A 16325-nucleotide genomic window follows, 5' to 3' on the forward strand; every position below is an offset into this window, starting at 1 on the left:
TTAGTAGGGGTGGCATGATACCATTATTTCAGAACTGATACTGATCCGATACCAGTTTTTATTTTTTATTTTTATTTTACATGTCTATACCTCAGTGTGTGTTGACCTGATGATCATCACTCTTTTGTGTATTACACTCAACCTACTAAATATAAACAACTTCATTGTGTTAGTGGATCATTCAGTAGCAGAAGATACTCCACAAAAATTATGAGTTCACAATAATTTTATGAAATCTAAACATTTAGAGAATGTACATCAAAAACATTTTTAAAAGACTATTTAGTGGAGAGGAAAATAAAAGTAAATATGTGTAATCTGGTAAAATGTTACACATTGCTCTTTGTATTGTAATATACATTCATGAAAAACAATACAATTCTAAATAAATATATACAATTAATTAAATGCATGTCTTTTAAATTTATAGCACAGTAATGAGGCAACAACATATGAAAGATAAGACAGAACAAGAAAGGAAATTAACAATCCTGGGCTCACAAAATTTTCTAAAAAATGATTTAAACTAGCCCAAATAAAAGATATTGTATTTTTTCTTAAAATAACAAGTCAAGAGAGTAGGGGTGCAGCGGATTATATTACATTATCATATCACATTTTTCAGATGAGCAAAAAAAAAAAAAATTGGTTCTTTACATTTAGATATATATGTATGTAACGTATGTAATCTAACGTTACGTCAGAAAGAGACTGATGAAGGGGTCCCTTACAAAACGCCAAGTAGCTGTCTTTCAGTGACCCGTGTGAGTGATAGCACCCTGTCATGACGCTAGCACAAGTGAGGGCCTATAGCTAAAACAGAATATACTGGGTAGCATATTCCAGCTGGATGTATGGTAGCAGGCTGCCTGCTCATAGGAGGACTTACAAAGGCAGGTATCAACTAAAAGGCGGTGATACACATGAACTCTGAGGTACCCAGTCTGCAGGGTGGAAGTTTCAATGACAGAGCTGGCGAGGTACTTGACAAGGGAAAGACACATGCCATGAAGAGACTTACTGTGGACATACACGTGGGATTGCCCGAAAAGGGGAATCACAATACTTGGAGGCACCTAGTCCCACACAGGGCAGACCAAAGGGGCATGCACGCAAGTGCTGGACATCAACAATGCTGGAGGAACCCAGGGTTCTGAACTGTGGAACTCACCGATGGGGAACAGCCCAAGCATCCAGTCCTTGGAGGAGAATGATGCAGCAAGCAGATTGACACCAAGCAGGGTCTTACTGGCCCAAAGGGGTGAGTACCTGGGAGGACACGTGCTCTACACAGAGATTATAAAATCTTGCAAATGTGAAAGGTGTCGCCCAGCCCTCGGCTCTACAGATGTCTGTTAGTGAGGCACCATGTGCCAGAGCCCAGGAGGAAGCTACACTCCTAGTTGAGTGAGCTTTCACCCCTAGGGGGCATGGCAGGTCTTGAGCCTGATAAGCCAGGACAATAGCATCCACTATTCAGTGGGATAACCTCTGCTTGGAGACAGCATTTCCCTTCTGCTGGCCTCCATAACAAACAAAGAGCTGGTCTGAGGTCGTAAGGAACTGAGGTCTGTCCACATAAGTGGAGAGCGCACATACTGGACAGAGTGGTGCCAGGTCTGGGTCTGCCTCCTCCAGGGGCAGCACTTGCAAGTTCACCACCTGATCCCTAAAGGGAGTGGTGGGAACTTTGGGCATGTACCCAGGCTGGGGTCTCAAGATAACATGAGAGTTGGCCGGCCCGGATTCCAGGTACGCTTCATCAACTGAAAATGCCTGCAGGTCACTGACTCTCTTCACTGAAGCCAAAGCTTTCAGGAGTCATGTCTGGTGGACTTGGCTTTAGCTGAAGTGATGGTAGCTACCACCTGAGGTGGCAAGGTACCTAAACCTTCCGTAACCCGTCCAGAACCCACACATGTAGGATCCAAGATCAGGATGTGGGTGCCAGAGGGTTCACCGTCTCTGAGAAAGAAGGTCTTTCCTCAAGGAATTGGCCAGGGAGGGGCTGTCACGAGGAGTACAAGTTTGGGGAACCAGGTCCGGCTGGGGAAAAAAAGGCGCAACCATGAGGACTTGCTCCTCGTCCTCCCTGATCGTACACAACGTCTGTGCAAGAAGGCTCACTGGGGGAAACACATACTTGCACAGGCCCAGCGGCCAGCTGTGCGCCAGAGACCTCAGATGCTTCTGACTCCACAAGAGGAGATGGCGAGCGAGTTGCGACATGTGGCGGGAGTATCTACTGCCCTGATGGTTGATGCATACTATGGTCGCAGTGTTGTCTGTACAGACCAGAATGCGCTTGTCCTTCAGCAGGGCCCTGAAGTGGTGCAGAGCAAGCCGTACTGCTAGCAACTCGAGGCAATTGACATGCCATTGAAGTCTGGGTCCTGTCCAGGAGCCTGACGCAGCATCCCCATTGCACATGGAACCCCAGCCCGTGGCAGAGGCATCTGTTGACACCACAACATGTCTGGACACAGGTTCTAGGGGAACGCCAGCCCATAGAAACGAGAGGTCTAACCACGGGGTGAAGGTTTAGAGGCAAGCCGGAGTGACAGTCACTTGGAGCATGTTCTGTTGCCATGCCCCTCTCTAGGGACTCGGTCGTGAAGCCAGTGCTGAAGCGGTCTCATATGGAGTAACCCGAGCGGTATGACTGCCGCTGCGGATGCCATATGCCCCAGGAGCCTCTGTAACAGTTTCAGTGGAACCAATCTTTGGCCCTCGAATTGTCTCAGGCAATTCAGCAGTGACTGCATGTGCTCATTCGTAAGCTGTGCGAACATGGTGACTGAGTCTATTTCCATACCGAGAAAAGAGATCCTCTGCACAGAGTAGAGTTTGCTCTTTTCCCATTTGACCCGAAGACCCAGCCGGGCAAGGTGTCTGAGCACCAGATACCTGTGCTCGCACAACCGCACTCGAGAGTGAGCTAGAATCAGCCAGTCTTCAAGATAATTGAGGATACGGACACATCGTTCCCTGAGAGGAGCCAGGGCTCCCTCCATGACTTTCGTAAAGGGCCAACCTGATTGGGAGAACCTTGTACTAAAATGCCTGCCCCCCAAAAGTAAACCGAATAAACGGTCTGTGTCGAGGAAGAATGGAGACATGAAAGTACGCATACTTCAGGTCGATTGCTGCAAACCAATCCAACAGACGAATGCATTTTCGAAATGCACTTGGGTGTTAGCATCTTGAACGGAAGTCTATGAAGAGCTCGGTATAAAGCGACAATATGAAAAATGACATGAACATCATTGCCCACTATAGTCGTACGAACACCCCGAAACCTGGGGGGACACTGGGCAAACTGAATCATGTAGCCGAACTGGATGGTTCGGATGAGCCAGCGGGATGTTGGGGAGCTTTAGCCAGGCTCCAAGGAACCGATCCAGTGGGGTCAAGGGAACTACAGCATAGAGTTCTGCATGGGTTCGACGGGTGACCCACAAATTTGGCTGAAACGGGTGAAAAATATCCAACTGTGTCGGATACGGGTGCGGGTTGGGTCGGACACAAGGGAAACGCAGGTCTAAACACGGGTTCAAAACAGTCATGTGCAAATGTAAAAATAGGCCTACTTTCCACTTAAAAAAAAATCACAACCGTGTGAATGGCTGTATGAGTCATTAACCCTCTGGAGTCTAAGGGTATTTTTGGGGCCTGGAGAAGTTTTGTCATGCCCTGATATTTGTGCTTTTTTCAGTTTCTTATGAATATCTAAATGGGTAAAGTCTAATATCACTGTAATCAGCACAAACTGGGCTATAATAATATGTGAAATGCATGCATGTACATGATTGTATTTTTGAGAAAAAAAAAAGTTATGCATGGTTAGTGAAAAACTAAAAATGTTAAATAATTTGAATAAGGCCATAAAACACATACATAACATTGGTTCCCGGGACTGTTGAGCAGAGGTGGAAAGTAACGAATTACATTTACTCGCGTTACTGTAATTGAGTAGCTTTTTTGTGTACTAATACTTTTTAAAGTATTTTTTTTAATCTGTAATTTTAGTTTTACTTGTATATTTTGTTTGAAGTATTGTACTTCGCTACATTTTAAAACACATTAATCACGGAGTAAAAAAAATAAATAAATAAATAAATTGCTCCCTGGAAACTAAGGTAGTAAATAATGGGCAGGAGGGCAAACTGGCACTAACAGAAAGATGCAGACGGACAAAACAGGCGCGTTATTAGTGGTGCAGACACCGCTGAAAACGAAACCCCGTGATATTCTGAAGTCTAACTAGAAAGGAAATGAAGTGAACCCCTGGCCATATGTATCCTCTATTATGCAGTGTAAGCTGTACTTGCCTAGGAAGACCAAACTAACAGCTTATAAAATCTCGACAAGGCATCAACCCTTTGCAAGAATGTAGAGGTAAGCTAAATAATTGCATCGTTGCATTGGTGGTTAAAATGAAGCTTTGACATTTTAGCAAGAGGTTTTGCACAAATTAGCCAAAAAGACAGTGGTGAGGAGTGTGCTATATCGTCTGCGATAATATCATAATTTTTGTTTTAATGTGCGCGCACATTTATAGTGCGTTCTTTCACTGTGTGATTCAGTCTCCTAAAATGCATTTAGAATGATCACAAAATTGAAGATATAGGGGCAGAAAATTCACATATTTATATAATTTCATATATTAAATCAGAATCACACAAAGAATGCCGTCTTTTTCTTCAAAAATCATTGTGAATATATACATACAAATATATAACAGTTCAGTAAACAAGTTAATTAAGAGACTTGCATTTTAGACACCATATTGCCTTTTTTAGCTCTATTTCTACAACAGAAAATAATTCCAAACACAGCCACCAAAGCACAGTTTTGCATCTCTGAGCAACGTGACAGTGTTTCGTTCCTGAATGAATCAACCATTTAAATGATTCGGTTCAATCGCAATGACTCACTTATTAACAGTGACTTGCTGACACATACTGGACATTTTAATTTCACAAGTATCTTTTGATTTTTTAAAATAATTAATTTCTTATCATTTCAAATGAGTATTCAACATTTTATGTCTTGTATATCAAAACCTTATTCATGCATTTGTTCTTGTCCTGTGTAGCCGGCGTGGTCTGCACTTCGCCGACTACTGCGTTGTGTTCTGGTGCACTGATGACAGGACACTGACTTTCCTCAAGGCACTTTATTCGGCTCACTGTTCAATTTCAAAGAGAGCAATAATTCAGGATTCAATCCTCGAATTAGAATCAGCCTCTCTCAATCACGTAGAATGCAGACTAAACATTTAATCACATACAAAAATCAGAAAATAAAATACAAAAGAATAATTAAACATATCACATTATACATAGATATATATAATGTGTATGTGTCATATTACATGTTATCTCTGTTCACCACTCTGGGCTTTTAGCTCTTACATTAACATTATGCAACATGAAACAAACTATCTTTTCAATAATTAATACATATACAGTAATATGCACAAAGCAACACGTACATGCTTTACATCTGGGCTTTGTAGTGCTATTGAACATTAATCAATACAAGAAAACGTTTTAAATGAACACATTATTTTCATAACCTGGTATTGGGAGTACATACCTGTTAAATTTCAAAGAGAGCAATAATTCAGGATTCAATCCTCGAATTAGAATCAGCCTAACATAAGAAAAAGGACAACTGAAACGTGGGCTGTGACACGAGGATAGAATGACGATCGCTAACATACAGCTAAACAAAACACGAGGGTTAGCTATGTTAGCAGTTTCTCAAACTCTCAAAACAGCAAAATTCTCGACACATCTCAATTAAATGTAAGTGCACTCATCATAAATTACACATACAAGTTACCATGTGCTCTGAAACTAAAGTTTTAACAGGTATATCTCAATCTTTACATTGCACTAACGTGAACACATACCTCTCTCAATCACGTAGAATGCAGACTGAGAAAAGACTGCTAAAATCCAGTATATGACCTCATATCCAATAGAGGGCGCACATTCACAAAAAAATAACTCTCCCAATACCTATAAAGCTACAATGACATAACTGAACAATATAGTATTTTGGTGAAATAAAATCACAAACAATAGAAAATAAAAGATAAAAGGTTGCAAAAATATATGTCATTCTTTGACCTGCTACATTCTCCCCTCTTTAATTTCACCAAAATCCTTAGCACGTAGAGGGTAGAAAAGAAACAAAACATACAAAACAAAACGCTTGTTCACTTGGTCCAAAATAACACTGGGACTCCATTCCCCATCCACAGCATATAAAGCTACTTACAAAGTAAGTTGAAAGAAAACAGCAGTTGATCAGGCTACTGCCCCTTCTAGTGAATATGATGCCTTTTACACCATATTAGATCTCGGAACACTTTCCCTCCAATATGAACATCTCATGACTCAAGTCATACTAAAGGTGACAAAGAAAAATATCTGAATCTCTATTTTTTTGTCTAAAATAAAGAAAGTAAAGACAGTGACCTCCTATTGACCCCTTTTACAAAATTCTTGGTGAGTGGTTTTTGCACCATGTTCTCTATCAAACGATTGACTGCCTTAACAACCCTGCCAGTACGTGTCCTGACAACCTGTCTCTCAGGCCCTTGTGCCTGGGTGGGTGTGTGACTATCAGTCATTGTAACAGGTGAGGTGCCGTCATGGGACTCGGTCTCATCTAAGTCAGGGACATTAATTGGAGCGGCAGAGTCAATGTCAGTTGTGTGCAAATCAGGGGACACACTGGAACCCAACAAGTCTCTCACAGGTGAGTATTCGGTTCCTCCTTGGCTTCTGACCTCACTAAACTGGGCTCTCGTGGGTGTCAGTTGAACAGACTCTCTGGACAGAGAGTGGGGTATCTCATTCTCCATCTCAGACTCAACAGCTTCTCCCATAGACTCAGACTCAGCATCAGATGACACGTTTAACCAGGAGCAGGTACGGTCCTCGGAAGCGTCTACTGCCAGGCCACTCAAGGCATCAACAGAAGGAGGCTGGAACTCACTGGCCACATCTGAGGCAGCTTCATCCATCTTCTCCCCGCTTTGTTCGGGCACAGGTAAGAAGTAGAGATGTTCCGATACCCTTTTTCTCTTCCCGATACCGATTCCGATACCTGGGCTCAGGGTATCGGCCGATACCGAGTACTGATCCGATACCTGGGTGTATATCTGTATATACAGCTGTATATACTACTAGCCCTGTGTAAATTGCTAGAATTTTTTTATGGTGTGCTTCAGACAGATCCCTCAATAAAACATGAACAAATACATGGTGAACTACTGTATTTATTACAGTATTTTTATTATCTAACATGAATTTGACAGTATTATTTATTTTCTTATGCAAAAAAGAACTTCAAATGCAGCCAAAAATCTAACACCGCAAACTAAAAAAGGTATTTAAGTTTTACAATATAACTGTATAAAAAAACTGCAACAAATAAGTCTAGGAATATAAAAAAAGATCTATTAATCAGATAATCTCTAACAAGTAAAAAACAAGTAAAAAACAAGCAACCATCTAGGCATAATTATTATTATTATAGAGATGTATTATTATTACTGTAGGCTACAACAGTAGCTTTATATATTGTCAATTTACTCATGTAAACCAAACATTTATTTTAATGGGCTGCCATGAAGATCTTTGAGTGTCTGTGTTTATGATATGACAGTATTCTCAAATGAAACGGTAAATTCTCATGAAGTGACGGTTTATTCGTTCGTGTCCTCATGACACACAGCAGAGACTACAAAACAGCGAGCTCTCGCGCATCTGTGCCAGTCACCCACAGAGATGTAGATTTTGCGGGAGTAATATTTAAATAGTATTTTGCAGTTTAATATTCACAGACACTAGTATATATTCGGCTACTGTCTGGAGCCCTGCGTTTTGACTTACACGGAAGCGACTGAACGCAGTTGCCGGTACTGAATATACTCGAGAGTCTGTAACTACCGGTACTACAGAGACATACTGCTAACCACTGATCTATAATATAGTAGCGGCTTCACTGTCTTTTGGCAGTTTAGAATGTGATGAGTGATCCAGTCATATATAGATAAGGGCTGCTAACGCGTTTTCATTTCTTCTTCGCTGCTCTAAACAGGGGTTGCTTGTGGCAACACAGCACAACTTCCTGTGTTTTCAATGCATTTTGAGCAGCGAAGAAGAACCGTGCAGCGGTTAGGCAAAGCTTGCGGTCATAACTAGGTCTTTTTTAAGAAAATGGTATCGGATCGGTATATGGGTTCATGTACTCGCCGATGCCGATGCCAGAATTTGTTGTGGTATCGGAGATATTTCCGATACTAGTATCGGAATCGGAACAACTCTAGTAAGAAGCTCACATCCAACATCAGATTCCGATGGACGACTTTGGTTTTCCCACTCTCATCCCTGACTTTGTAAACGTGTGTCTGAGGGTTCCGGTCTATTATGGTATACATAGTGGGCTCCCACTTGTCCATTAACTTCAGTGGTGTCAAAAGTACTGGCATTCATTACTCAAGTAGAAGTATAGATACTAGGGTTTAAAAAGACTTTTGTAGAAGTTGAAGTATCAACTCAAGCTTTTTACTCAAGTAAAAGTTTAAAAGTACTGGTTTAAAAAAACTACTTAAAGTATAAAAGTAAAAGTAATGTATGGGGGAAAAATGCCATTAAGAACAAAAGCTTAGGTCGCACCAGAGGGGCCTATTGTGCACTACCACACCGCCTCAAAAAACATTTTTCTAAAGGCCATAGGCCATAATGACTATAATGATATATTAAAATGTTCATGTTGAAAAATTTGGGATGCACTAGGCTTCCTGTTTCAGCCGCATATATGAAAATACAAAAATGGTGTGCACATCCCAAACATCCAATTAGGACGCAGGTGCAAGACAACTAAATGATATAGACAAATAAAGAAGTGAAGTCTGAACACTGAAAACTACTACTCCAGAGGAATTTAATCAAGCAACGTTTCGACCTTCAGGTCTTCATCAGCCGCATATATGCCCATTTAAAATGAACGCACTTTAGTACAATGCAAATAAATTAAAGGACTAGAGATATGATGACTAGTTGCCAATAAGTATTGTTATGGTGCAAAAAGTCAAACTTCAGAGGCTTCTCATCAATAACTTTTAATGGAATGTAAATGTACATCCAAGATTAGCTGCAGGAATCTGCGAGGGCAATGGACAAGAACATTGGTACAGGCTTAGTAACAATTACACTTGTATGGTTGTCTATTTACAGTAAACATTATAGTGCTGTCAAAATGAATGATTAATCCAAGTGATTAATCAAAAACTAAAACTGAAAAATAAATCATAATCCTGATAATTTCTTGATTGATAGCTTCTTGTATTCGGTACATACGTCTGCTATGTCCAGTGTTCGGGGGGGGGGGACGAGTTACAAATTTGGTATAGCCTACTTATCACAACATTGTCAATCGCATCGTCAATCGAAAACGCTAATTTATTAAAACGTCTCGCTACCGAACTACCTACAGTAGCTTAATTTGTGGAGGATGAAGAAAAAACACTAATTTGGTAAATGAGCCAGTGAGAAATAATAACTTTTAAGTAGGGTCCAGTGCCTTTTCAATACTTTTAAAATGGTACCGGCTCCTAAACGGTGCCTGAACCGATACTTTAAAAAAAAAGAACCACAAAAAAAACTATGGATAACTTTAAAGAACATTACAAATATTTAAAATAAATCCATAGCTTGTTGAGCAAGTTGTGCTTCCCTTAATCTAAGGCTAATAAATGTATTTCACAATCTGGGTCATTATTTAATACAAAACCACACATAATGTTTCTACTGTATCTCTGTCACTCTGATATTTAGTTAAGATGAGTGCTGTCTGTCACTGTCTTAAATCAGTTCTGTGAATTACTGTATGGTCATTCTTTATAAAGTAGCAACAATGTCGTTTTTAAAATACAGAACTGTGCAAAAGTCTTATGGAAAAATTAGTATTTTCTCCCCAAAAAGGGTTTTAAGCCAGTTATTTATATCTCTTGCTGTAGTGTGTCAGTAGGAAATATCAGTTTGCCATTAATTTTAATAATAATCTAGTGTGATTTTGAATGCACAAGCAGTCTGACAACGGCAAAATGAATGTTTGGAAATGTAAACTGATATTTTATATTGACACACTGCATCAAAATATATAAATAACTGTCCGAACACCATTCTTTTAAGTGAAAATACTAACGTGTCTAAGACTTTTGCACAGTAGTGTATGTATAAAGTATGTATGATTAAATTAAGTATATTTAAGTAAGTGTAATTAAAGTATGTGTTCATTCATATGTGTTAAGGGCTAGATTTTCGCTGGAGGAAACGGCTGTGGTGTAATGAGCGAAAACTACCTCGTGACCTTTTGTAAACTGTATTTATGACAAAGAACTGCACAGATATGGATATTCTAACAATCTATCGATAAACACATACCTTGTGTCCTCTGTTTGTTTAAGTGCGCATGCGCTGCTCCGTTCGCGGTCTGCGCCTCTGCGGATTGAAGAGCGCGCTGAAAGACGGGAGGAGACCAGTCTGACGCTGGTTTCATGTGAAATTTAAGCGGACTGACTCTGAGGCTCCATACCCAACCCTACTTTTAAGAAATATATTTTTTGATAAACGAACCCAAAACTGTCTATGTCCTGGCTGGACTGTGATGTGATTTGTGTCACGTGCAGGTGCGATGGATCGCGTACAGACCAATAGGGTATCGAAATGGTGTATGTTTATACTTCTCATCCAACCACAATCAAATTCACTCCATCCGGATGGCGCGATTTATCTGGATAGGTTTTTTTTTTTTTTTTTTTTTTTTTTTTTTTTTGAATGATGACAAGCCGGAATGAAAACAAGCCGAAATGAAATAGCAGTAACGAAGCTATTTTTAAAATGTAAGGAGTAGAAAGTACAGATACTTGCCTGAAAATGTAAGGAGTAGAAGTAAAAAGTCGGCTGAAAAATAATCACTCAAGTAAAGTATAGATACCTCAAATTTCTACTTAAGTACAGTAAGGAAGTATTTGTACTTCGTTACTTGACACCTCTGGTTACCTTCCTCTTCCCTCTCTCCGCTTTATTAGCAAGCAAAACTCGGTCGCCAATGTTCAAGTGGGTTCCACGCACTCTCTTGTTGTAGCCATCAGCTTGATGTTGCTGTCCTTTCCTTGCATGCTGCTGAGCTATGCTGGCAGCCACATGGAGGTCCGCAATCAGCTTCTCTGCATAGGTCTTATAATTCACCACGACTGGATCCTTCAAAACTTGTTTGAAGACCATATCTACCGGGACTCGACCATACATCAAATAGAATGGAGGATATCCAGTTGTTTCATGAGTGGTGGCATTATACGCAAAAGTCAAAGTCTGTATTTGTTGGACCCAGTGTTGTTTAGCTGACAGGGGTAGGGAATGCAACATACTGCCAAGCGTCCTATTGAACCTTTGCCCATTTCCCATGGGATGGTATGCTGTTGTGTGTGTTTTCACGATCCCTGTGAGGCTGAGGAGTTCGGCTATGAGTTTGCTTTCAAAATTGGCTCCCTGATCAGAATGTATCCGCTCTGGAAAACCGTAGATGCAGAATACATTATCCCATAACTTCTTTGCTATTTGCTTTGCAGTTTGGTTGACGCAGGGGAATGCATGGGCCAATTTTGTGAAGTGGTCTGTTATGACTAACACATCCACAGACCTTTGCTTACAGTCCTCAGCACTCCAAAAATCAATGCACACTAGTTCCATGGGTGCCGATGTATGAATGCTCTCCAAGGGAGCACGGGCAGCCGGTTCAGGGGTCTTTGCAAGGATACAGCGTCGGCAGCATTTCACATATTCCTTGATGTCTCTTCCCATTTGTGGCCAAAAGAAATGCTGTTGGGCAAGATGTGCTGTTCTAGCCTGCCCTTGATGCCCAGCGAGGTCATGCACACCAGCGAGAGCCTTGGCCTTCAAGCTAACAGGCAGCACAAACTGATACCTCTTCTCTCTACTTAATGGGTCTTTGGTTACCCTATATAGGACTCCATCCTGAACTTTTAGATGATGCCACTGCTTGCACAGTGTCTGGGCCGTAAGAGCCAACCCACGTCTCTTTCGCCTAGGTGGTGGCTCACCCCTCTGAACGAGTGGCAGGACCTCCCTGATAACAGGATCCGTCTCCTGGCTGTGCCTTAGTTCACCGATGGAGAGGGCTGGAAGTGTGTCTTGTCCTGAAAGCACCGCCTGGGGTAGAGCACTGAGAAACTGTGTTGCTCTTATCTCTGCTCCCCTTTCCCACTCTACGTGAGCTTCACAAGCAGATCTTACATGCAAGGGTTCTTGACTGCCGGCCAACCTATCTCGAGTGGTGCCCATGGTTACGCAGCAGCTTGCATCGTGTGCTTGGAGACACTGGGTCTTACACCGGAAAAGATCCTGGACTTTCTCCTCCTTGGTTCCCTCCGCTTCAGCCAAAAGACTTTCATATGGCTCACTGATCAACCTTTGACTCACTGATTTTGCAAAAGGATCTCTACTTAGGGCATCCGCCACAACATTCTTTACCCCAGGGATGTGTTTGATGCTGAAGGTGTATGGGGAAAGCTTTGCCACCCACCTCTGTTCGCAAGCGTCAAGTTTTGGTTTGGTCATTATATAGGTCAAAGGATTATTGTCGGTCCACACTGTAAAAGTGTGGCCCTTCAACCAGTGGCTAAATTTTTCACAAACACTCCATTTGAGCGCCAAGAACTCCAGGCGGTGGGCAGGATACCTCTTTTGTGAGCCAGTGAGGGTCTTGCTGGCAAAAGCGATTGGGCGTGCCTTCATGTCCCCTTCTGGTATCTGGGACAGAACTGCCCCAAGGCCGTCAAGAGACGCATCAATGGACAGAACCAAGGGTTTGGAGAAGTCTGGATGGGTAAGGACCACGCAATTCAGGAGCTTCTCTTTAAGACTGGTGAAAGCGGAGTCACAGTCAAGGGTCCAATCTGCAGGTTTGAGCTTTCTGTACACTCCTGGATTCTGACTGTACTTCCCGGCCTTCCCTCTCTGTTTCTGGCCAGCTGTGAGGGCAAACAGGGGCTTTGCGATGGAGGAGCAATTTAGGATGAAGTGTTGGTAGTAAAATACCATCCCCAGGAACGACTTCACCCTGTGGACTGAAGGAGTGCAGCCATCGTCTTCCATCAAGTCCCTCTTTGACATTTTGGCAATGACCTCGACCTTCTCCGGGTCAACAGCAACACCGTCACCGTCAACGATGTGTCCGAGGAACTTCACAGACCTCCGTAACAGATGGCACTTTTTTGGACTCAACTTCAGGTTATGCTCCTGCAGCCTCTGAAAAACAACCTCCAATCTACTGAGGGCCTGCTGTTCATTGGGGGCAAAGATCAAGAGGTCATCTAGGTAGCACAAGAGACTGCTGAAGTTAAGATCACCAAAGATACTCAGCATCATCCTCATGAACGACGCGGGACTGTTGCAAAGCCCCGTAAGGTCCATGGTGCTGAAGACAGCATTACCGCCAAGGGCAGCCAAGCAGTCCAATTGATGGGGCAAAGGATGGGGCAAAGGATGAGCGTCCTTGATGGTTCTCGCATTCAGCCATCGAAAGTCTCTGCATATACGGAGATCGCCATTTTTCTTCCAGACCATCACAAGTGGGGAAGCATATTCACTCATTGATTTCCGTATGATTCCCTGCTCTTCCATCTCGGTGAGAACTTGACGCAGCTTTTGATAGTGGGCTGGTGGCACTCTGCGATACGGAAGACGGAAGGGACGGTCATCAGTGAGGCGGATTCTATGCGCAAAGCCCTTGGCTTCTCCACAATCAAGATGATGCTTTGAAAATACATCCTGATATTTCTCAAGCAATGTCACAAGTTGGAGCTTGGTGGAGGAGCTCACTTCACAATGGTCAATATCGACATTTCCTAGACCAGACTTTTGCAGCCTGTCTTTCAGGGCAGTGTTGTCATCCTGTTCAACATGAGTCACTTTAACAGAGCCAGCGTCACTCTGACAGGAACCCTGGAACAGTGTGAGGTCTTCGGCTGCAACACAAGTAGAGACGTCTGCAAGCTTGCTGTTCTTTCTCAGAGTGAGTGGTTTGTCGGAGATGTTGGTGATTTTCATGGGGGTCCAGCCATCTCCCCAAAGTGGTGTTAGCACTCTCCCCACCATGATGCCGCGAGGCACACACCTGGAGGTTGTAGGCTCCACCATAACTGTGCTCCCAGGTGACTTGGGCACATTACTTGGCAGTCTCCCCCACAGCAAGTACTCTTGTTTGGGAAGGAGAGTCACCGCCTGAGTTAGCTTCACTGTCCCTACTTTTTCCGGCACATCTTCACCTCTCCATCTCGTGAGACTTGTCATCATTTCCAAGAACTGTTCGCCGTCTGAAGACCCTCTTGTATTGCTCGAGATAAGTGTCCAATAACTGTTCTCGTTTTTCAGCTGATGCAGCACACATTTCAACATGTTGGTTCCTACTATGATGTCATCTTTCTGACCAGTGACCACCAGAACTGGGACCATACACTTCACCCCATACAAACTTAGTTCTATATCATACATACACTTGGGGCTCACCTGTACTCCTCCACAGCCAACAAGGATGATGCGCTGCGGGAGTTCTTGCTGTTGGGTCAAGACGCTGTCTGATAGTAGTCTCTGTTCTGCCTCTTCACTTAACGTGCAGGCCATTGAGCCTGTATCGATGAGCCCTTGCAACTGAGCACAGCCATTAACTGTCACTGGTGTGTGAAATAACTCACTGAATGTCTCGACTGTGTGAATATTCGGAACAATTACTGTGTAATTATCAGACATTGCTTTACAAACATTGACATACATCTCCTTCAATTCTTCAGGGTTGACGTGCTGGTGCTCACACATCCCCTTCCCGTATGTGAGCTATCTAGTTTAAACTGGCTCCACCTTGCTCTGGGTTAGGCGGTGCTTGCGCTGACTGTGGCCTGGTGTTAATTCTTGGCCGGTGCTGTTGGCACTCCCTCTTCCAGTGGCCGGGCTTGTAACAGCCCATACAGAGGTTTGCCTGTCTACAGTGCGCAGTAGTTGAATGTTCAGCAGACTGACAGACTTTACATCTATTCTGAACAATGGCCGCGGGGCCCCTGCTCGGTGGCACAACTGCTGCTGTCTGTGACGTCTGCTCCAGCACACGGTTCAGCAAGCCAATGAGAGACTGGATGCAGACACTCTCGGTCTGAGGAGAAGATGGGAGCCCCATTGCCTTCGGGTGGCTTGTAATGTCTGTGGAGTTATTAACAGTGGCTGTCTCTGTTGCTAATGTCTGAGCATGTATACCAATGTTCTTTGGCCGACAAGATTTGGCTTGAGACATTGTTCTGGCCTCTCTTTGATGTTCAACTAGATGTTCCTGAATCTCATTTGCCGTCCACTTTTCAGCTGTTTTACACTTCAGGACACTTGCAAGAGCGGGGTCGGGACAGTGTTTCACCAGCATCATTGTGACTTCGTGAGAGGGGTCCTCAATGTTTCGCCCCTGCCTTCTCAGACACTCATCCGCGACATCCACAGCTTTAAAGCGTATCCAATAGTCCATGGGACTTTCTCCAGCCAAAGGAAGCGTGTTGTAAAAATCTGCTAAAGGCATTGAAGAGTAGGTTACCTCGCTGAAATGTTGTTTCAGAATATCAAAGACGAGCTTGGAGTTTTCAGCTGGCTGCAGCGATGGCATGCTGCGCAGGGTAACTTTTACAATGTCTCTAGCCTTTCCCATTAGTCTTGACATTATCTCCTGGGAGTACTCTTGCGGGTGTATGCCCCTCTTATTCAGGTAAACGCTCATAATTTCTTCCCACTCATGCACTGTGTGTTTGTCCGTTCCATCACCCCTGAAGTACGGCGGCTCTTTGACATCTGTCTTCATAACTAACTTAACTCCAGTCATGTTCAAGTCAGACTGTCCATATCCTAAGTTCATGCTAAGTGTAGGAGTGGTTTGGCTATCTGCACTACCAACAGATCTCTGTAGTTGGCTAGCAATGTTCTCTCCTATTTCGTGAGCTAACTGTGTGATGAGATTTCCTAGGTCTGCGGAACTCACATCTGGACTAGACACTGGCTGACGTGGAGAATATTCATCTGAATGTGCATGAGTATATGAAAATACAGGATGGCCCACTGAATTAACGTCACTCCCAATGTCTGGTGCATCTCCTAACCTACTCATGTGTGGTGCGGGAGAATGTTCATCAGTGCGTAAGCGTTTGGACGAGAATACAGGTCGACCTAGTACACCAGCACATTTAACCG

This window comes from Carassius auratus, unplaced genomic scaffold (genome assembly GCF_003368295.1).
Source record: "Carassius auratus strain Wakin unplaced genomic scaffold, ASM336829v1 scaf_tig00023751, whole genome shotgun sequence".
In the NCBI taxonomy this organism is placed as follows: domain Eukaryota; kingdom Metazoa; phylum Chordata; class Actinopteri; order Cypriniformes; family Cyprinidae; genus Carassius; species Carassius auratus.